Below are 25,689 nucleotides of genomic sequence, written 5' to 3'. Positions count from 1 at the left end.
AATCATGTAAGCTGAAAAGTCATAGGAAATAAAACATTCATGAGGGTATTCAAAGAGTCACAAGGAGGGGAAGCATCACCCCTTAGTTACATATACTCCCTTATTGTATGAGAAAAGGACTTTTCATCTTGGCTCCTCCCGCAAGGCATTATATAGATAAGCTAGTTATTTGAGGAGCAAAGAGTTGCTCCAATGTTCCACTACTAGAGCTAGTGATGTGCATTGTAAACATGCATCTTGGATATTTTATTTAATGAAAAGAGCCTTCAAGGCCAACACATTATTCATGCATGGATTATGAATGTTTGTAATAATATTTTGTGGATGTTTGTATTTCATGTTTTCTTTCACATGTGCTAAGATGAACTATTTCAATTATTTTAGTACTTAACTTGTTGAGAATGTGCTTTCATGGTTTTTATTGTTGTCCCATCCTTGTGGACTATTCTGTAGCATATTAGACATATCTTTCTTTATTTGTTGGTTGTAATGACTATTGCATCCTTTATGGAATATTTTGATGGATGTCAGACGGATCCTTTCGGTTCATCTGTGTCTCTTCTTGGGTGGTACTACTACCTCTCACTTATAGGCTCACCTTTTTCCCCTCTCCACAGTAGAAGAACCTTGACACATTTACAACTTAACACTCACCAGGAACACCACCTTACTTTTTGAAGGCACAATTGCATCCCTCTCTCGTGCTGACAGTTAGAGGCAAAGCATATATTTGAGAAATATGGAAACTGGGCAGATATTCTAGATGGGGCTCCTACACCAAACAGTGTGAGGTCTAATTGGGACTTCACATTAGGGAGAACCCTTGGTTGACGAATTTCCAGCACCATCAATAGGTAGACTAGTGAGCCAAATTTCAGTGACACAAAAGGAGTTGTGATCATTGACAGTGGTAGATTATGGGCTCGTTGGACATGGTGGGAAAGAACAGGGTCCACAGAAGAAAGCGGGTAAGCCTTCTAGTTTAGAGGGATCAATTACAACAATGGAGAACATGGTAATGTTGGAGATAGATCTAGGTGGACGAGGTTCTTCCAGGAACACCTATAGAAAAATGGTGATATAATTGCAACTGCTCAAGAAATTTAATCTAAATAAAGAGACACAATTCTACTCTACCTTTCTACAGAAATTAATTCACAATTTAGAACAACATTCACAAACATGAATCAATCACATATATAAGTACATAGATTTATCTAGGCGAAACCAAGTGGTAAAAACCCCTTAATCATGCTTGCATTAATCACATGAATAGAGAATGTATTACAATTTCTAGCTCACTTCGAGCTCAACTTGCAAGTGAATAACCTATCTCTCTAGTTAATGAGAAGCTCTGACCCAAACTTAGTAAATTTTTTCCTCTACTTGAGCCCCTATTTCCTTGCACAAATCCTAAGGAATTAGGCCCCTATGTTTTAGAAATTTTTCTCTAATTGATTGCGCAATTCCCAAGGTTGATCCTCTAACAACATGCAACACTTGTACACTCAATACTAGTTTATAAATGATGTTACACTACCTTTGAATCCCCACCATAGTTGGGGAACTTGAATTCTCTACATGCACTAGTTATTTTTGGTTGATTTATCAGTTAAATGGATGATCACTGAGTTCGAACTAGTTTAAATAAATACAACTCGAAATAACTGGACTAGATTGCTACAAATTAGTAATCACACATGCATAACTAAAATCCAAGCCCTCTAACTCGAATTTATTGAGCTAACTGAGTGACAAGAGCCATGTCACCTCAGTTAACTACCTCCAAGTTTTCTCTTGATGTGGAAATTCGAATTTTCTCAATTTGACCAAGGAAAAGTCAAATTGAGCCTTTCTTGTTACACTTCACAGCACTCCTTGTTAACAAGAAAGGGATTTTCAACCACCACTATCATGAACTTGTGGATTTCAAACTTCCCTCTTGAAAAATACTTTATCAATATGCCAACATATTGTTCCTATGTCGAAATGTATTGTAGCAACATTACCTACTTCTGCACATAGCCTCATAAATGATGATACTAGATATTTATATGCTTGGATTGATCATGAAATACTGAATTCTCAGAAAGCTTAATCCAACTCTGATTATCAAAATATATCACAGTTGGATCCATCTCCTAAATAAACAATCACACAAGTATCTTTCTCATCTATATCACCTTGCATGCTTCTTGACTTGTAGTCATGTATTCAACTTCTTCCAAGTTGAGTGCCACACACCTCTGCTTCCTTTTGTACCAAGAAATTGTTGTGGACCTGTTAGGTCCGTATACTACTAGTGTAACCCCTTATTGTTAGTAGTGCAACCCCCTTATTATATTTTTGTGCCCATGTAGTCCCAATATTATTATTATTGTGCCCCATAGAATCCCACTATTGTTATTGTTGTGCCCTTACATTATTATTGTTATGTCAGCTCTAATTACATTATGACCCCTTAGACTCCTATATATAGAAAGGAGGTCTTGTCATTTGTATCATCCAAGAATTGTTCATTTGTGTAATGTAAAGGAGGTTGCCCCCTGGAAGAGGCTTATTTCTAAGGTGTTGATCTATCTTTTCTATCTTTTGTGAGCTAGTTTCATAACATTTGGTATCAAAGCTTTGGATTATAGGGTTTCGCTACTCCAAACAGGTCATTGTGGAATTTTCGCTATAACTTTTCCTCTACAAAGTTTCAGAAGCTAAAAGAAAACCCCATTTCAGCCGGAATCGGTATGAACCTTGAGTCCCAAGTTCAGAGCTTGTCTTGCTATATTTTCGGATATATGTTCTAAGGAAGTTAGGGTTTTTGAAAGCTCTAGAATTCCATCTCAAACAAGTCATCGTGCAATTTTCACTATAATTGTTTTTCTACAAAGTTTCAGACTTTGAAATTAAAAATCATTTGAGCTGAAACCTGGATGAAGCTCAGGCCCAAATTTTAGATCTTGTTTCACTTTATTTTTGTAGATACAATCCAAGCCATTTAGGGTTTTTGTAAGCTCCTGAATTGCATCCCAAACAGGTGACCTTGGGAAAATCTTCATAAATTTATCTCTAAGTATCAATTTGAAATTTTGTAAGATGTTACAGAAAGAGGACGGCCTACAGTTTTCTGTATATCAGTTTTAGGTTCGAAGGTAGAAACGGGGACATGTGGCACTTCATACAAGTTCGCCCTACTGAAAACATATATAATCAAGCCATCTTGGGATATTGGGTGTAACTCTTTCTTGGAGAATCCAATCTTGATCAGACTTGCAGGGATATAAAGAGAACTCAGAGGTCTATCACAGGCTGAAATTTTAGAACCTAAAGATCCGAAATTATAGAGTTACAGTTGTTTCAAGATCAAGCTCCTAAAATCAAGAAAAAGCGATATGAGGAAGTTTGATGGCAAGGATCCGCTAAATTGGATAGTACAGATGAAGAAACATTTTGATCTACATGAGGTGAAAATGTTACAAAAGGTACGTATTGCATCTTTATATTTAGAACCAAATCAGTTTTTATGTTATAAAGGGTTTTGTTCTCGTAAACCACTTGTCATGTGGTCAATTTTTATGGAGGAAATGATAACACATTATGAGGATACAAAGAGAAACACCTTTTTTAGCCAATTGATAAATATCAAACAAAAGGTTTCAATGGTAGAGCACATTGAGGACTTTCGCAAATTGAATATAAGGGTAAATGATATTCCAGAGAAGCAAAGGATTGATGTCTTCATAGGGACTTTAAAGGATAACATTCAACATGAGGTTTGTCTTTGGGAACCTAATTCATTGGAGAAGGCATTCAGGTTGGCAAGACAAATTGAAAGCAAAATTATGGAAAAAAGAAATCCTACCACTCACAATTATACATATGGAAGCATTGTTGCTTCTAGCCTTCCACAACCTACATGGTTGACACCACAACAATTGGAAGAAAAAGGAGAAAATGACCTTTATTACAGTTGTGATAACAAATACACTAAAGGTCATAAGTGTGCTGGGAAGAAATTATTTTACATTGATTGTGAAGAGGAGGAAGAAAAGGATCAAGAAACGCCAAAAGGAGAGGATATACACTAGGAACCAACGCCAGAGAAAGAAGAAATGAATCCGACCATATCTTGTAATGCATTGGCAGGAATTAACACTCCTCAAACTCTCAATATAGAAGGACATATCAAGAAGAAAAAGGTTCAAGAAGTGAAAGATCACATCAAGCACCAAGAAATGAATCCGACCATATCTTGTAATGCATTGGCAGGAATTACCACTCCTCAAACTCTCAAGATAGAAGGACATATCAAGAAGAAAAAGGTTCAAGAAGTGAAAGATCACATCGAGCATCAAGAAATGAATCCGACCATATCTTGTAATGCATTGGCAAGAATTACCACTCCTCAAACTCTCAAGATAGAAGGACATATCAAGAAGAAAAAGGTTAAAGTAGTGGAAGATCAGATCAAGCATGAACAACAAGTTCTCCAACTTTTAAAGGATAACCGCACTTTGGTGCAAAATCGAATGAAACAATCGGCAGATCAACATTACAGTGAAAGAATTTTTGATGTAGGCGATTTGGTATTTTTACGGCTACATCCATACAAAAAAATGTATTTTTATGGCTAAGAAGGATAATAAATTATCACCAAATTACTATTGTCCTTACAAGGTGATGTAAAATATTGGTACTATGGAATACAAATTAGAGCTTCCTGCATCTTCCCAAGTTCCCCCAATTTTCCATGTTTCATGCTTAAAGAAGGTTATAGGTGACAAGATCCCAGTTCAAACAATATTGCCAGAACTTGAAGAAGAAGGAAAAATCATATTGGAACCTGAAGCAATCACGGAAACAAGAACCCGACAACTACAAAATCAATCAATTTCAGAGTATCTCATCAAGTGGAAGAACTTACCCAATGAAGATTCCACATGGGAGGATGAGAATTTTATACATAAGCATCCAGGACTACTCATGCGTTGAGGACAACACTTTGTGAAGGAGAGGGGCATGTTAGGTCCCTATACTACTAGTCTAACCCCTTATTTTTATTAGTGCAACCCCCTTATTATATTTTTGTGCCCATGTAGTCCCCATATTGTTATTATTGTGCCCCATAGAAGCCCACTATTGTTATTGTTGTGCCCTTAAATTATTATTGTTATGTCGGCTTTGATTACATTATGACCCCTTAGACTCCTATATATAGAAAGGAGGTCTTGTCATTTGTATCATCCAAGAATTGTTCATGTGTGTAATGTAAAGGAGGTTTCCACCTCGAACAGGTTTATTTCTAAGGCGTTGATCTATCTTTTCTATATTTCGTGAGTTAGTTTCATAACAGGACCCAACATTGAAAATTACGTTCGGATGGACTCCCTTCCTAATTAGTATCTGTGAAGCCACAAATTCACTCCCTCTATCTATTTGTACCATAATCCATATTGGGTAGTTCCTTTGAGGCATCGTAAAACATGTTTCACTACCTTCCAATATAATTTGGTTGGCCTATCCATAGCTTGGATCAGATGGTTGATTGCATAGAACATATTTTATCGTGTGTTCACAAGATACATTAGTGAACCCACTAGTATCCAGTAAATGGTAGTATCCACCTCTTCACCTGAAGAGGCATTCTCCTTCCTCCAGTTGGTTTCTAGATGTGTCTTCATGGATTTACAACTCTCCATGTGAAATCTCTGTAGTGTCTCAGTGACATAATTTCCTTGAGATACAAACAATTCCCCGTCACCTTTCAATATTTCCAGCCTAAGGAATTAGTGCATGAGATCCATGTATTTCATCTCAAATTCCCTTGCAAGGTCCTCGTTGCAAGAGCTAGTCAACTGATCATCACTTGTTAATATTAAATCATCAACATATAAAATGATGATAAGCAATTTACCTTCTACGAAAATATGATAGAGGCTTTCATCCGCTTCACTTTTAGTGAAGCCCAATCTAGTGAGATAACTATCGATCCAAGTGTACCAAGCTTAGGGTGCCTATTTGAGATCGTATAATGCTTGCTTGAGTTTTCACACATGAGACTCCTGATCAAATGTCTCAAAAACTTTTGGTTTCTGGATGTACACTTCCTCCTCCATAACATCATTGAGAAATGTTGTTTTTACATCCATCTATTGGATCTTCCACCCCATCTGCATAATTAGTGCAAGAATTGATCTAATGGATGAATACCTTGCTACGGGAGCAAATATTTCCTCATAATCAATTTACATAACTTGAGAAAATGTAGCTTTGGCTATAAATTTGACCTTGTACTTATCTATGTTGTCATTCGTTGCATGCTTAACCTTGAAGACCCATCTCGAACCCACAATTGATTTATCTGTTGGTCTTGGCACCACTTCCCAAACATTGTTCTTCATGATGGATTCATATTCTTCCACCATTGCATCAACCCAAATACCACTTCCCAAACATTGTTCTTCATGATGGATTCATATTCTTCCACCATTGAATCAACCCAAAAAGATTTCTCAAATACTTCCTCAAAATAAGATGGCTTAGTATCTACAAGCTCAGTGATTAGAGCCATGTAGCCAGAGAAACTCTCAGGTGACCTCGTTTTCCTGTGCAAATTTGAGGGGGACCCACATTCTCCCTCACATCCTACACCAATCTATTAGCTTCTCTGGTTATTTGTGTACCTTCTCTAGATGGTTCTGCTTGATAAGATGTCTCCACTCTTCCTCCTCTTTGATCCTCAATTTGTAGTTGTTCCACAACTTCCTGAGGCTCCTCCTTTGGAGGTAAAATATCCTCTTTTGGTGGGATCTAAAGCTTCATATGAAGAGAGCACTACATCCCATTATCCTCATCAAACCTTACATCCCTTCACACAACTGTCATTTTGAGGGAAGGTAAGTACACACGATAATTGTGTGATTTTTTTGTTTAAGCCAGAAAAACTCCCAACTTTGATGTTCGCTCAAGCTTCTTCCTAAAATATTTGGAGACATGGAAATAAACAGAGGCTCCCAAAATTATGAAAGACACATCTGGCTCTCTCCCCGAGAAATCCTCCTCCGTGTAATCATACCAAGAATCTAATGAGGACTCCATTTTTGCAAGTAGACTGATGTGTTACATGCCTCTACCCAAGAATCTAATGAGGACTCCATTTTTGCAAGTAGACTGATGTGTTACATGCCTGTAGTGGTAGGCCTTGGTCATGTAGCATAGCTCTCATAGCTCCTGAAATTCTCTTGTTCTTCCTCTCAGCAACCCCATTTTGTTGTGGGTTGTGGGGTGTTGTCATCTCTCTTCGAATGCCCTCTTTTGCACAAAAATACTTGAATTCATTCAAAACATATTAACCTCCATTATCACTCCCGAGAGCCTTCACCTTCTTGTTAGTCTCTTAATCAATTAGTGCATTTAATTTTGAAAGCTTTGAGGATGTCTCATCCTTCTTCCACATGAAGAAGATCCAACAATTTATTGAGAAATCATTAATAAAAATAACAAAGTATTTATGTCTGGCATGAGAGGTTATCGAGAAAGGTCTACAAACATTAAAGTGGAATCTTTCCAAGACTGCACATGCTTTTCTATCTTGATCATGGAATGTGGATTTACATACTTACCCAAGGTACAACCCTTGCAAACATCCTACAAATCAAGTGATCCTTTAGGGAGGCTAGTGGTTATTTGTTGCATAATTTTAACGGCAACGTGGTGCAAATGACCAAGTCTTATGTGCCAGAAATTACCGACATCACGACTCTACGCTTTCTCTGCCTTACTACTTAATGAAACAAAATCTTCCATATCATGTTTATACAAGTTATTCACACAAATCCTGATCTACTTCACCAGTCCAGTGGCTATGTTCCTTAGAAAGGATTTACCATTAGTGAAGATTACATCATAACCATTGTCTTCCAAAACTGCTAGAGAGATGAGATTCTTATTTAGGCGTGGAACAAACATGACATATTGTAGGTGAAGAGGGGATACTAACTCCCTTTTAAAGGTTATTGTACCAATCCTAATAGCACTATACCTTCCTTCGTACCCAAGATCAATATGCATATGGGGATATTTCTCCTCTAGGTCACTGAAAATATCTCTACACCCTATCATGTGAAAAGAGGCATCTAATTACAAATACCACACACTCCCCATCACAATTTTGGCCATGCATGTGATAAGGGTGAAGTCTAGCTCAAACTATGGAGTCAATGATTCACCTTTTACTCCTCTTTACTTCTTCTTGCTAGACATTTTGTGTCGACACTTTGTAGCATAGTGCCAGAATTCATGATAATTAAAGAATTTTATTTTGGATGAGTCTTTCTTCTTAGCCCCTTGGTTGGTTTGATATTTCTTCTCTTTCACCTTCTTTCCATTTCCAACCATTGCAATTTTTTCTTCATCATCTCCCTTGGATGAAATTCCATCTCTAGTATTCTGGTTGATCTCTTCTTGTACCAAATCAGACCATAGGCATTCCCAATTCAGTAATTTCTCCCTCCCTTCCACCGAGTCTTGGTAGTTATTCCATATTTTGGGAAGGTATAGATGAGCTAAGCTCACCAAGTCATCTTTTGAAACATTCACACCAACCCCTTCAAGCTTGTCTCGAAATTGTGTAAATCTGGTGAGATACTGTGAAATAATATCATTCTTCTCCATATTGATATTTCGAAGCTTGTCATTAAGGGCCAACTTTCTATGGTCATTTTTATTCTTGAATAGCTATGCTAGTTCCTTCGACATTGTGAAAGGGTTTTGTTTCCCATGGATATTCGAGACAATCTGGTCTTGCACTCCCTCCAAGATTATTCTCCTCGCCTTGGATACATCTTTCTTCTATTGGGATAGGTTTTGGGAATCATCTAATTTTGGTTTTTAAATGTCTATCTTGATAGATTCCAACAATCATTTGTCATCAAGCACTACCTCCATGTGATCCTTCCATGCAATGAAATTTGAGTTGCCTTCCAAGGCATACTCTAATCTTAGTCTGTTGAAGTTCATTCTCCCAAAACTAAAGAGATACTACTACATTGAAGCTACAAATTCGAACCTCCTGAGGAACAACTTCGAAATTACTATTATAATGTGAATCCTCCTCTAATACAATGTAAAAAAATGGTGATAGAATTGCAACTTCTCAAGAAATTTAATCTAAATCAAGGGACACAATTCTACTCTACTGCTTTGTGGAAATTAATTCACAATTTAGAACAACATTCACAAACATGCATCAATGACATACACAAGTACACAGATTTATCTAGGTGAAACCAACTAGTAAAAAACCCTTAACCCTTCTTGCATTAATAAGATGAATAGATAATGTATTACAATTTATAGCTTGCTCTGAGCTCAACCTGTAAGTGAATAACATATCTCTCAATGAGATGCTCTGACCCAGACTTAGTCAATTTCTACCTCTCCTTGAGCCCCTATTTCCTTCTGAAAATCCTGAGGAATTAGGCCCCTATTTTTTAGGAATTTTCCTCCAATTTATTTCGAAATCCCTAAGGTTGATCCTATGACTGCATGAAACACTTGTACACTCAAGACTAGTCTACAACTGATGTTTCACTGCCTTGGAATCTCCACCACATTTGGGGAACTCAAATTCTCTACATGCACTAGATATTTTTAGTTGATTGATCAGTTAACTGGATGATCACTAACTTAGATTACTATCACACTGCACAAATGACCTCTAATTAGTTCTATCAATAATTAGAATGAGTTTAACTAAATACAACTAGAAATAACTGAATTGAAATGCTACAAATTAGCAATCGCACATGCATAACTGAACTCCAAGCCCTCTAACTTGAATTTACTAAGCTAACTGAGTGACAAGAGTCATGCCACCTAAATTAAATACTCCAAGTTCTCTATTGATGTGGAAATTCAAATTTTCTAATTTTGACCAAGGCAAAGTCAAATTGAGCCTTTCTTGCTACATTTTTCAACAACACCTTCCTCACTAAGAGGGAGTTTTAAAAATATTAGTGAGAAAAGGGTTCCTTGATTTGTACCTTAATCATAGCAATGAGAACGAGTTCCTTCTTGTGCATGAATTGAGTTCCTAAAAATTAGGAGATTCCCTGTAAATTAGGATGAGTTCCTATAATTTAGGAATTAGTCCCTAAAAATTAGGATGAGTGTTTGGTCTAAAATGCAGATGCAAATTAGAGTTTCATTTACTATCAATCTAAGTAAGTAAACTTCGAGGATCATCCAATATATATGGACTTAGAGACAAAATAAACTAAGCTAGGTGAAGAAATGCCAAAGCTCCCTTACAGGAGGTCTTTCATTGGGATCTCCAACACCTATTTAGTCATTTAACAAAATGATATTTAAAGATATTGTGACAAGTGTAAGAAATATGAAAGCTCCCTTACAAGAGAATGTCCATTAATATTTCTAACATCTTAATCAATTAGCTAAGAAATGGGCATTCAAACATAATTCAAATTGATTACAAGAAATATTAAAGCTCTCTTACAAGAGACTATTCATTTATATTTCCAGCGTCAAGATATTTAAGCTAATGAAATTAAAAACATAAATGAAAGAAATATTACTATACCAAAACAAGTATGCAAGTGAGGCAATGGGGGCCCTCCATAGCTCCACAAGCACGCTTAGAAAGAAGTCAAATGTAGAAGAAAATACAATCCACTTTATTTATCGTCAATTGCAAATTGCAATTACAAGCTCCAAGTTCTACATTCCAAGAGGTCCTAAACTCTACATTACAATGATTCTAAAATCTAAAATTACAATGAAGTACTAAGTCTCTAAGTTCCAAAAATTAGGATTACAAAAAATTAAGATTACAAATGAAGGAGATAACACTCCTATTTATACAAAAGCTATGATAATGAACTCATAAATGTAAATCCACTATTCCCTCCTTTGACCCACATATTCTTCAACCAATGGTGACACATAACCCTATCCTCCATGATCTCCTCAAATTCGAATTTGAACATAGAGTGCCACATAAAGATGCCTTGGAAGCTTCCTTTGTACCTACACATGTCAACAAACTCATTTTAATTGTTAGGTATAAGTATATGGAGATTATTTTCTAAAGTTTAACCATAAATTCTCTTAAAAATACTAAGAATTAATAATGTTTTGGAAAACACAAAGATAACCCATATAATTATGAAAGTAAAGCTGATGTGGTGACATGGTGGTGGAATAGAGGTGAGAAAATGTGTGAATGGAGTGAAAGTGGATGTATTTTAAGGATAATTCCTAGGCCCAACAATGAGTTAGAGTGTAGTTAACTGATATGTTGAAATTGAAAGTTGATTTATTGATTTTCTAGTGAGAGTTGATTGAGGAAAAACACAAGTGATTGAGTTTGAAGTGGTTGACTTGAAATAAGATGAGTTGCATGAGAAATTAACTCATTCTAACTTAATCAATCACAAAATAATTCCTTAATTAGGAACCTCATTAATATTAACTGTTCGAATTGCATTTAAAAGGTGTAATGAAGGCACAAGTTTAATCATTGTTTTAGTGAGCACGAGTTGGTGATACCAAGAAATAGGAAGCATGAGTTTGTGTGTGGAGCTTGTGAGAGGAAGATTGTGCAAGAGAAGCTTATGCACATGTTGGTAGAGGGAAGCAGAGATCAACATTCTTGCAAATGTTTCAAGCTTAGATCAAGTAGGAAAGACAAGTGTGTCTTTTAGATTAAAACTATTGTATTTTGTAAGAGATCAATTGCTCAATTTTTGCTATCAATAAAATTCTCATGAAGCAGAGGGTTTTCCTAGTTGGGTACCATAAACAGTTTTGTGTTTTTGAATTGTCTGATTGTGCTTTTATTTATGTTCCTATTATGCTACATCTAGTAGAGAAATTTTGTGTTTATGTGAGAAGAAATTTTATTTCATATTTCTCATATTAGTAGATAATAATTTCATGGATTTTGTATAGGAGGAGCCATTGCAATGAGTGGTTGTATTAGCCAACCTCTTGAACTTTCCATGTTTCGAGCAGTTCCACCATGACCGAAACCTATTTCTACCCTTTATACCACTCATTCCTCCAAGAGGAGTTTCCTTTAAGCTCTTTTCAGACTCCTTAATTAAGAAAATATTTTTGAGTGATCTTGTCTCCTTCATGCTCGTTAAAGTAATTGAAGGGACATCTATTTAGTATAATTTTAACCCTTTTCCAGACTGAGTAGACCTATTACGGAAAATGAATACTTTAGTCCTTTATGGCTAGAAGGTTCTCCCTTGTATTGTTTTATCTCTTTTTCAGGCTCGGGAACCTAACCTTATGAAAAAGGAACCTATTGAGCATAATTGTCTTCTCTTTCAAGATCAATAAACCATGAAGGAGACTAAAAATAGAAATGAGAAGGGAAAGTTTATTTTTGTTAGTCATCAAAATGGAAGCGTCAGTCACATCGCCCTTGAACAAGACACCTATCTGCATCATTATCTTATAGTTGGGTTTTATCTTGCCTAGGATCCATAACATACGTATGAGTTTGTCTACTCCTCCAGCTGGTTACTCTTCAAGTCATATGGAGCATGCCTCAATGCCTCCTACGTTATTTTGTGATATCATATGGTTCTCATTAGACATGTTGCAGTCACTCTTATGTCATGCCATTATGTGTTCAAGGGAAGTCTCAACCCGTGTCTACCATCTATAGTTTGCTGTTGACCATTTTGAGTTAGCCATCCCTGTGTCAGTTGTACTTCTTCGCTTCATGACTTCATCCATTCACTATATCATCTCGGTCTTTTCCATGTCATTTGATGGGGGATACATCAAGGTCCTCCTCTGACGTATCTTCTCGTGTTGAATTTAGCTCATTATTCAGGAGCTTGATTTAGGAACCAGTAATACCTTGGAGCTTGTAGTCCTTAACAGTAGGTTTCCTCATGATCGAGAGTGGATTTACATCATTAACTCTTGATCGTTCAGGTCCGTGAGTGTTTGACATCATCTCATTTATTCACACTTAGTGGACTGTAGTAGGTATCTTAGGATCCATTTTCATCACTAGTGGGTTCCCTCATGTTAGTTAATGGTACACTTCATTGGCTAATAATCACATGGTTTCTACCATGCTCAACATTACCACATTTATTCACATGTTGTAGATTCATACCATCAGGGTTATGTCGAAGACACTGGGTTAGGGAAATTTCACTCATACATGGCTCCCTTCCCATGTTGCGTTGGAGTTATGTATCATTTATGTACTTTGAGGACTATTCTGGGACACTTCCTATATGTTATGTGTCTGTAGTCCTACTCATGTATACCATGAAATAGATCCACACTTTGCTGGTGGCTATTATATTTTTTATTAGTCACACAAATCCACTGTGTATTATTCATGGCCATGCCCTAGGATTTCATATCATGGATCCATAGTGTATGTTTGGTGACCATGTTTAATATCTCTTTATGACTGAGCATGGTTATGCCCACCTCGGGGATGTCCTCAGTAGAGTTGAGATTTAATCATGGGAGTTCCTTTGATCCAACTTCCTAGTCTTAGCTCCTTCCCCCCATTTTGATCTTTGAGTTTATTTGTAATGTAGTTCAGCCATTAGTCTCTCTTCTAACCTCCTGCATTAGCAGGCATCTATTATAACCTTATTTTCCACTCTATTATAGTGAGATAAACCCAAGATCAACTTACCTCAGTTGATGGCTAGAATGCATCCAATTTCACCTTTTCTTTTACTTATGAGACATTTATCCCATGTTAAAAGGGTGGAATTACATGATTGAGTTATTTATCATAATTATTTTGTCACAATTTTATAATTATGAGATAATAATTATTTCATAATTGAGATAATTGAGAAAAAACTCATAATTATGAAAAAGGTTTCTAGAGTTTTTTATTCCTAAGGAGATCAAATTGACCCACTTGTGCATGAGTTGGATAGGGTTCCATTATTGTAGAAGTTTCCTAACTTCTCAAGCCCCTAGGTGTCTATATACATTCTCCCAAAGGATATAATGAACCTATATAGTCTCACTAAGAGGAAAGGCGGGAAGGTCCAATATCCATATGATAACATGAGAGATTTGTTGTAATGGGAGAAGGAGACCATGCTACAAGCTTAAGGATATGATCTCATTTTTTGAAGGTATACATGTTGTATAATTTCATTTTATGATCAATAAAAGTGAATGTTTCCTTCCTGTAGATATGAGTTTATGATCAGATGATCATGTTTATATTTGTTTGTTTATTATGACGGTACTCTCCAGAAGTCCATTTTTTCTCTTTGTTTGGTGGTGCGTGTGTGTAGGTTCTAGATTTATTGTGGAGAATGATATCTCCTAGTTGGAACAAGGAATCTCTACATCAAATCTAACATTCGTCAACGATCTCTGAGGATAACAATTTTAAGCTCAAACCCTACTTAAGAAAATGTATGCATGATCTGTAATTGAAAACTAAAGGTGATAAACAAATTGCAAGTGCAATGTTGTATGTGTTTTGGATAATGGATCAAGTTACTAAACAAATAAACAAGTAATTTTTAAACACAATTAATAACCAAACAGAGATAATAAACTATTTTAGAAACAAATAACAACAAAACATGATAAAGGAGTTCACCCTTCTCCTGGGCTACGTCTCCTGGTATAGCTTCCAATGCAGTGCCTCTTTCATTATGCTCAAAAATATGTGTTTACCTGAATTTTAAGTGCTCAAGATTCAAAACAAATGTCTCCAAAGGATCCAGAACTATCAAAAACCCCCATTTGGGTTCTTTTTACACCTCACTTGGCCAAAATTGAGAAATTTATGCTTGTTACAAGTTTTCCCCAATTCCATAGCTAACCATCCTCCAATTTGACGCAAACCTAGCTTGACCGCCCCAAACCCGAAACCGACATGCAAACCTGACCTACAATCTCACCCTACAAGCGAAATTGTCAGATAGTTAAATTGTCCTCTAACGTCTAGTTCCAAAAAATTAGGGTCACCTGGGGGGCACATGCCTAGGGGTTGGGGCTAACTTCCTTCCCCCATCGGTCGGGCCCCCAACGACCAAATACGTGGTCATATAACCACCCATATAACCTGGGTTCGTGCCAAATTGTGTGCGTGCCAAAAAAATCCAATAAGCTTGGTCACATGGCGGGCCATAGGTCTTGGGGCTGGCCCCCACTACAAGTGACTAGTGCTAGGTGCCCTTGCCTTCGTATTCCAATTCATATGAAGGTTGCAATGTTTGATGATCAATGTGAATGATAGTTTCCTTTCCCATCAAATAGTGTTTTCCTTTTTTCACACTTTGCACCAATGCATACAGTTCCTTTTCATATGTATGATAGTTAACTACTACACCATTAAAAGTTTCAGAATGGTAACGTATGGGCTTACCATGTTGCACCAAGACCACTCCCATGGCATAGTCACCTGCATCTATTTGTATCTCAAATAGTTGTCTTAAATAAGGAAGTGCAAGAACTGGAGCTGTACTAATTCTATCCTTCAATGCATAAAAATCTTTTTCCTGCTTTCCTCCCCATTGAAAATTTTTCTTTACACTTGTCAAGGCATGTAATGGAGTTGCAATTGAAGAGAAGTTAGAAATAAACTTTCTCCAATATTGGGTTGCTCCCAAAAAGCTTCTAACATCGGTTACACTATTGGCTTGGGGAAATATACAATGACAATTTTTCTTTCACAAAACATCTAAGACTTGTTTCACATGCCTGACATGTTCTTCACGAGATTTGATGAATATCAATATGTCATCTAAGTAGACAATTACAAAATCATCAAGAAAATTCCTTAAGACATCATTCATAATTCACATGAATGTTGCAGGATCATTACAAATCCCAAATGGCATAACCAACCATTCAAACAAACCTTAAATTGTTTTGAAAGTTGTCTTCTATGCATCTTCTTCAACAATCCTAATATGATGATAACCAATTCTCAAGTCCAACTTAGTGAAATATACAACATCTTTCAATTGATCAAGCAAATCATCAATTCAAGGAAGAGGGTAATGATTCTTTACAGTAATCTTGTTCAAGGCTTTGAAATCTACAAACATGTGCCACATACCATCTTTCTTTGGTATTAAAACAATCGTGACCCGCATGGCGACGTGCTTGGTCCGATAACCCCTTTGTCAAGCAACTCTTGGATTTTTCATTTTATTTTTGCATTCTCCATGACTGACATCCTGTACATGCCAATGTTTGGAAGAGGATAATCTTGCTGCAATTGGATCTCATGTTGGATACCTCTTTTAGGAGGCAATCCCTTTGGGCTCCCGAAACATCTCATTATATGTGTTAACAACCTCATACCAATCAGCTTTTAACTTTGCATCACATCCTTGGAAAGATTCATTTTCAACATTATCTTTGGGTTTTATCATCAAGAGTAAAAAGTCCATACTAGCATTGACTAACCTCTTCATTTGTCCAACATTCACAAGTGACAAATTCAACTTCTTGTTATGTTCTCTAAGAATGTTCTTAAATCTGTTTTTAAGCAAGTGATATTTTTTCTCATGGCAATCAAAGATGGTTGTCCTATCATATAGATAGGGGCTTCCAAAAACAATACCACTAATGTCAAGTGGAATGACATCAAGATCTACCTAATCTATAAAGTTTGAAGTGATGGAAAATATTAATTTACAGCTTTTTGTCACATGCAATTTTTCATTGTCACATATCCAACCTAAAGGATATGGTTTAGGATGAAAAGTTGTTTCCAAATTCGATTTCTTGATAGTGTGTTCATAAATGAGGTTTTCTTGTGAACCACTATCAAGCAATGTATCTATCTTGGTATGTTTTGAAATAACTCTAATGTGGAAAATCTCTATTCTTTCTTTTTCTTGTTGAGTTTCATTAAGGCTACTACTTGAAGAACTAGTACTTTCAATAGAGTCCTTACCTGTGAATCCCATGGTTGAGATCTTTGTTTCATCCCCAAAGTCAGATCCGAAATCATGTTGTGTAGTTGCAACAATCTTTTGTTTCCCTCTGTTTTTAAACATTTCGGGTCTCATTTTAGGATGAAGTTTCCAACATTGGTCTTCATCATGGCCTTCTTTTGAACAATGTTTACATGTGAGTTTTTCTCCCTCTTTCTTGACTAAAGCATTCTTCTTTCCTTTTACTTTGAATTTACCCTTTCCTTTGTCTCCACTCTTAAATGGATTTTTGTTTCCCTATCGAGGAACATGCTTCCATTTTTCTTCTTAACGAGTTGCCTGTACACAAAATTCCTCTAGTTTTGTAGGGTTAAACAAGAGAATTGTGTGTCTCAAATAACTATGCAATGCTCCAATATATTTGAGTAGAGTGTATTGAGAGGATAAATCTATACCAAAAATCAAAGCTCTTTTTCTAAATTCTTGAGTATAGCTTTGCACATTTTGACCTTTAGCTTGCCTAAAGTTTTTCCAATCCATAATAGCTTTTTGCATGTATACTAATGGATACAATTGCCTTCTTATTGCAATAAATGTTTCTTCATCTCCTCTTGATTTTTGGCTTCTCACCAAATAAGTGTTGCACCTTCCAATCTAAGAGAAGCAAGCTGAATTTTGGTCTCATCATCCTTGATTCTTTGTATCCTACAATACACTTCAATCTGACGAACCCAATTATCCAATTTCTCAGCATTTACCTCCCCATTGTACATAGGAAATTCAAACTTTATACAAGCTTAAGAAAAGAAGTTTTACCATGTCCCTTTGGAGAATTGGACGTGTTTGTGAATGGGTAGAAGAAGTAGAAGATGAGGATGAGGATGGAGTTGAAGGTGGTGGTTTTTCGCCATTCCTTCCATTCCCTTTTGGAGGCTTGTCTCATTTTCCTCCATCTCCTTTTGGAGGCTTTGAGCTCTCTCCATACAATATTGAATTCCTTTCTTCATAAAGGACCTTAACCATTTCAGACATCTTAAAGAATTCTTTTCTGAAATTTCTTTCATCTTTAGACATCCCTTCAGGACCTTCTTCATGTTCCATGACTATTGAAGCTTGATGTGTGTTTGTTCTCCTTGAAACAATTTAAGATCTTAGATCCAAAAGTTCTCCTTCTCCTCTTTTAAGCTCCAACCTTGTAAGCATAAGAAAAACACTTGCAAACAAAATCAAACCTTCACAATAACCTGATGCTCTCATACCAAAATGATTTGTAATTGAAAACCAAAGGTGATATACAAATTACAAGTGAAATTTTATGTGTTTTAGATAATGAATCAAGTTACTAAATACATAAACAAGTGATTTTTAAATATAATTAACAGCTAAACGGAGAGAATAAACCATTCCAGAAACACATAACAACAAAACATGATAAAGGAGTTCACCCCTCTAGTAGGCTACATCTCCTAGTCTAGCTTCCAATGGAAGGTCTCTTTCATTATGCTAAAAATTATGTTTTTATATGAATTTGAAGTGCTTAGAATGAAAAACAAATGTCTCCAATGGATCCAGAACTGTTAAAAACCCCGATTTGGGTTCTTTCTGCACCTCATTTGGCCAAAAAATGAGAAAGTTATGCCTATTACAATTTTTTCCCCAATTCCATAGCTAACCATCTTCCAATTCGACCCAAACCTAGAATGGGGGCGCAAACCTGGCTTGTAATCTTGCTCGATGGGCAAAATTGTCGGGCAATTAAACTTTCCTCTAATGCCCAGTTTCAAAAAATTAGGGTCAAATGGGTGCCACGTGTCCATAGGTCAGGGCTAACTGCCCACCCTCGTCAGTCAAGCCCGCAACGACCAAATATGTGGTCATAGAACCACCCATACAACCTGGGCTGGTGCCAATTATGTGTGCGCCCAAAAAAATCCAACACACTTGGTCACATGGCGGGCCATAGGTCCTAGGTTTGGCTCCCAATGCAAGAGCTAGGCGGCCTTTCCTCCGCGCTCCCAGTCGTATGAAGGTTGCATATGGCCAAGGCAGGCCCCCCTCTACTCTCCTACGCACACCTGGTTGTATGGTGGGTCATATGACCCCGGGTTGGCCCCTTTTCCAAACTTTGTTGTCAGTTTGAGTTATGGTCCAATGCTTGTGTTGTGAGCAGTGACCATGAGGCTAGGGCTAAGCCCTAGCCCACGGTCTCGCCCCATGATCCTTGTGGGTGTGATGACCAGGGCTGGGGCTTCGCCCCGACCCTATCCCAAAATGCGCCATTGTTGATCTTTAAATGTAACCCAAAACCATTGGTTAATAAGAAACATATGCATGGTGCATTGGTATGGCTTATGGTTGTTTGATTCTGGGTTGCGGGTTCGACTCCGGTGGGGTGCTTTAGCCCTCACCCAAAATTTTGATGCACTGACCGAAAGCCACGTGGTAGCGAGCCATTGGCCCACGCTGCCCTCCAACATTGGTCCACATAAACGAACCCTCAACCAATTAAATTGTGCCATTCACAAACCAATAATTGAGAGACACTTGTCAACATACCATTGGTCGAATTGTACACAGTCAACTTCCTAGTCACATGCCTAGTTAGCGTACGAAACACTGATTGGGCGTACCAACAACCCAACTTTTTAAATTTTACCTTTTTGGCAATTCGATGAGAACACGATATCGGGAGAATACGATATCGGTTTTGAGTGGAACGAGTTGCGTTGGATTCAGGTCGCCGAGATATACACACTGGTATAGGTTTCGATAATTTTTTAGCACTTTTAATTCTGATCACTAAACTGATCCCTTGGATCAATGCATGAATGATTGGATTGGATCACATGGTTTGGGATTTATTTGCTTGATTGATTTTGGTCACAAGCTCCTCGATATGGTAGTCTTGTTAGGGCCATTAGACGACGAAGCAATAGCTCTTTATGGTTGTGTGTAATTTTCCATAACATCTGCAAAATTAGGGTTTTCTTTAGAGATTCAGGCATACGTGAAGGTCATTATCTTGTAGACGTTCTCAATCTTAAAACTTATGGCATATTTTTTTACCCTTTTTAACATCTATAGAATCATTTTACAATTTTTTTATATAATTTACTTACAGGATCTATTTTACATTTCCTAAACCCAATTTAATTCTTCAAATAATTAGGATTATAAATTTTTATATTAAAATTGAAATTATTATGGTAAGTGATTCATAAAATTAAATGTTAAAAAATAAATGTCCTTATCAAAAATTAAAAAACATATTTTAAATAAGATTTTTTAAAAATATTATTTTCTATCTTGATTACCTCGATCATAATTCTTTTTCTCGATAACCTGCACCATTTTAAATGTATAATTCCAATAATTAAAATTATCATATAGTATAATAATATTGGACCCTGCGACATACGTCTAGGGAATACTACGTTAGATTCCCAATTTGCTTACTGGAATTCCCTTTGTATATATCGGTCATCATGTGAGGTTTGTTTTCTGTTAAGTCTACCGACTCATCAATTGATTAAATACTATACACCTGAAAATTTTGTTGGCTTAACTACGTTTGCTATACTATGTTATGACGGCAGGAGTTAACCAGCTATATATTGGGTATTTAATATCTAAAGAGGAGTACGCAATTTAGTCCGATAATATGACAGTAGATAAATATTATTTAATGCTGAATTTCTCTGTTCCCGTGTTATCGCGTTAAGTTACGTGCTCCTCTTTAAACATTAAATACCCAATATATGACTGGTTAACTCTTTCCATACTATGACAAGATGTGAATATACATAAAGCTTAAAGTGACGGGTATGAAAAATAAGTAACCATCATAAAAAAATAATTAATAGGTAGAACCAATTTGAAATTCAATTAATTAATAGGTAGAACCAATTTGAAATTCCAGGACTTAGTGGGTCACCTTATCTTTTACATGTGAATACATGAACTTAAAAATATTTAAATTCGTGCATGAAAATATAACTAAACATGTTTTCATTACACGACAACAAAGTTCATGGAAGATTCTTTGCATTCATGAGCGAAGCAAATATTGAAACAAATGGCCTACATGTAACTTTGTTTTCATGTTTAAGATTTATTTTCTTTACTTTAATGTTTAATATTTATTTTATTAAATATAATTTTTAAAAGGTATCATATTGTGTAGGTTTGTATTCATTTATAGTTATATGTTGAATTGAAAATTAATTTATTAAATAGATTTTGTTATTGAAATTGTGAAATAGGATAGATTTTAAATATTTTTTTGAATATTAAACTAAAAACAATAAATTCAAATAGAAATACTGTATTAAGATTATAAAATTTAATAGGCCATAGACTTTTTTTTAATTTAATAATTAAAATTCATCTCTAATTCTTTAATATAAAAATTAAATTCAAAATTCAAAATAAACCTTACATCAATCTAATCCACTAATTTACATTTAATAAATAATAAATATAATATATTAAAACAATAATGATAAATTTATATATTAAAAATGAATCACAATTTGAGTGATTGCTTGCAAGCGACAACTTCAACCTGAAAGTTTAATGGTTTACACAATGATATTTATGGACACTTCATTAACTACTCACATGTAAGTAAAGAAGCGGCATCGATTTCTTTTAGTTTAAAAATATACCAACTTAGATCCATCTTAACTATGGATCTATCAAGCACTGAGAGGGATCATCTATTAAGAGAGATTTGATCCCTCTTGACACATGATAGATTCAGAGTTAAGATGGATCTAAGTTTGTTTAATTAGATATTAGGATACACATGTTTGGTTATATATATATACTGCAACAAATACATCAAGTCGTAAATGGCTATATCTTCAAAAAAATTCCTAAGCCCTCTTATCCAACAACATTACGATATTTTCTAGAGGGACTCCAAACTAGAAAAGAAAAAATTGGGATTTGATAGGTTTATATCTTACAAAACTAAGCCACCAAAAAACAATATACACGTCACACTATTATTGATTTATATGCAATCCTTCATAAATATGAATTACCAATTCATTTAGCTCTAAGGAATAGTAGAGGGTCTGATTCGACCATTGATTTTTAAATATCCCAATTTTAATTTACATCCTTCACTGGCACTTAAGTCCACATTTTTATTGAGAACATGAAAAACGTGGAAATATGTTGTTGAAAAGAACCCTTCTCCCACCTTCCTATTTCTTTTCATAAGACTTTCTAATGTTTTGTCCCTTAGAGAGGAACACTTCACCAAATGTTGAATAAGAAGGAGGGAGTCTCCTTTGAAAACAATGAGAGAAACTCTTATTTTTTTGGCTAACTGAATCCCCTGACAAAGAGTGTAAGTTTGAGATTGGTTGTTTGTCATGTATCGTAAACTCTATGAATACTCTTAAACTTTAATTTCTTCATAACCATAAAATACTCTTGCTCCTCCTCACACCCCTAAATAAATTTATGATAAATTAAATAATACACACACACGCACACAAACACACACATATATGTTAGATTTACATTGCAACAAATACATCAAGTTGTACATGGATATATTTTCAAAAAAAATTCCTAAGGCCTCTTATCCAGCAACATTACGATTTTTTCGAGAGGGACTCCAAAGTAGAAAACAAAAAAGTGGGATTTTGTAGGTTTATATCTTACAAAACTGACCCACCAAAAAAAATATACACATGTCATACTATTATTGTTTTATATGGAATCCTTCATAAATATGCATTGTCAATTCATTTAGCTCTAAAGAATAAGAGAGGGTTTGATTTGACCATTGATTAGATATTACTCTCACTTTTGTAATATTTCGATTAGATAATTTTTAATATTTTTTATTTTTATAAAATATAAAAAATTTATTAAAAATGTTATTTTCTACTTTTCTTTTTTGTAATATTCAAAAACACAATAATAATGATTGATGGCATATTTTGTCCATCAAATAGATTCTTATTATGATATTCATTAGATACATTAATAATCATTGATAATATATAACCTTGGTTATATAGATGCTATATTATTGGAAAGTTTTTATTCTATTTTTCTTTTTATAATATTCATAGAACGCATTAATTATGGATAATATATACTCTTCATCATATAAATTTTATATTATTTGAAATTTATAAATATAAACTTGGTACTATATACCATATTATAAAATTAAAACAAATTCCTTTCTTCATTGTTTATGTTTTTTTACCACTTTAAAATAATTCTTAAACCAAAAAATTCATAAAATTAAAACAAATTCCTTTCTTCATTGTTTATGTTTCTTTACCACTTTAAAATAATTCTTAAAAAAAAAATTCATACTCACTATTCTTTCTGCCTAAAAAATTTAATCTTCGAAATAAAGAGATTCCTTCCTTAACCATTCGTATTTCTTTACCACCTAAAAGGGAAATTCCTTCATGCTAGCGTTGCCCCACTCCTATATTCGTAATAAGTAATGTTAAAAAGTTAATGTTCGAAATAAAGAAATTCCTTCCTTAACCATTCGTATTTCTTTACCACCTAAAAAGGAACTTCCTTCATGCTAGCGTTGCCCCACTCCTATATTCATCATAAGTAATGTTACCACTGCTTTCGCGTTAATTATTTTCCTTTATTCCCCTGAAAGGCAGGCCTGCACCACTCGTACTACTGAGCGCGTGTTCCTTTTTGTTAGCCCTCGGCCTAACCATTATCTGGCTCATCGCGCAATAGTACTTTGTTGTTGTTGATTTTTTTTTTTAATATCTACTTTTCGAACTCACAAGAAATTGACACGTTCTAAGAACGAAGGGTTTTAGAAATCGCACAAGATTTTATGTTTTATTAAATAATTAGTAGTAATAAATATAATAATATATAGAAGATAGTATTATTTATAATTTTTTTATTTTTTTTAAATATTTTATAATTTTGAGATGTCATAAATATTAGTATAGATATATCATAATTTTGTGTTCATTAATTTTTGAGAGATCAAAATTTTTGATATACAAATCTTTTTTAGAGTGTAACACTGGAAGGTTTGCATCTTAAGATATTTGATCTTTTTGAGATTTGATATGTCTGTAGTTAACATAGATTTATGTTAATTTTTTATATATGTCATGTGTCAGCTCCATATTGATCAAGGAATTACACGTCTTTCATCTTTATCAACACACTAATAAAATGTTTTAATCATAAAATATATATATATATAATTTCATTCACTTTATATATATATATATATATATATATATATATATATATATATATATATATATATATATTTTATTTATAACCCATTTTGAAATTTTCTTTGTCATTAATATTTTTTAAACATCACATATCAATTCCATATTAATAATTGAATAAATTATGTATCTTCCTCACAAAACAACAATAAAAATATAAGAAATTTCTTAATTTCAATAATTTATCTTTCTTTATATGAAGTTAGTAAAAATTATGTTACTTAATATGGACATTGAAATATTTTATTTATAGTTGACATTAAAATAAGTTTTTATTATTAAAAATCTAACACTTCACTAGATCTACTTTATAGTGGGCTATAGAACACCCGTATAGTAGAAATTTCATTGTACATTTGAGTCATTAATTTTGTTCTTATTCAAGTCAATTTGGTCAAGCATTTAAGGATAGGACAAATAATGACAGAAAAATAATAGTACGCACAAGTTTCATCTTTCTTTATATGAAGTTAGTATAAAACTATGTTACTTAATATGGACATTAAAATATTTTATTTATGACTGACATCAAAATAAGTTTTAATTATTAAAAATTTAACTCTTCACTACATCTCCTTTATAGTGGGCTATAGAACACCCCTATAGTAGAAATTTCAATCTACATTTGAATCATTAATTTTGTTGGTATTCAAGTCAATTTGGTCAAGCATTTAATGATAGGACAAATAATGACAGAAAATAATAATACACACAAATTGTATGTGGTAAATCCCTAACAATTTGTTAGGGAAACATCTAAAGGCAAGACAAGGATTTTACTATCACGAGAAAATTATAATTAGGCTTACACCATAGCCTCCTCATCCCTTGGGATTTATACATGTAAAATGTATCATTACAATAGTTTTGGTACTATTAGTTGGTTTGTAAACCAATACCGTTAGAATAAATATAAAAAAAATTACTTAGGAAAAATAATTTTTACATTTTGATTTAATGGAATTTTGTCACATTCTAATCATCTCCACATTGACAACAATTTTACTAAAGCCAAAATATTTTCATGCCCTCTTCTGTACATGTAGAGAAGAAAAATGCCATTGCAACTTCTCTATCAACACTAGTTTTGTTAATAGTCTATAATGTTTTCTTGAGTGTGGACCATTTTAAGGTCTACTCCACCTCCATCAATGACCTATTTTACAAAATGGTATTTTATATCAATATGTTTGGTCTTGCTATGATAAACTAGATTTGTAGCCAAATGTATAACACTTTAACTATAGCAAAATACAATTATGTTGTTCTACATTTTTCCAAGTTCACTTAGAAGACACTTCAACCAAATTTCCACTTTGTAAGCATGTGAAGCATCAATGTACTTTTCCTCTATGATAGATAAAGCAACTATTTCTTGAAGCTTCAACATCCAATGGATGGATCTCTTGCAATCCCTTGCAAGAGTGAAGACATATCTTGAAGTAGACCTCCTATTTTCCAAACCACTTACAAAATCTAAATCAACCTGTTTGCAGACATAA

The sequence above is a fragment of the Pinus tabuliformis genome, chromosome J, assembly GCF_031772625.1.
Source record: "Pinus tabuliformis cultivar Carrire ecotype Pingquan chromosome J, CPIR1, whole genome shotgun sequence".
NCBI classification, from domain to species: Eukaryota; Viridiplantae; Streptophyta; class Pinopsida; order Pinales; family Pinaceae; genus Pinus; species Pinus tabuliformis.
Note: the sequence above shows the minus strand (reverse complement) of the source record.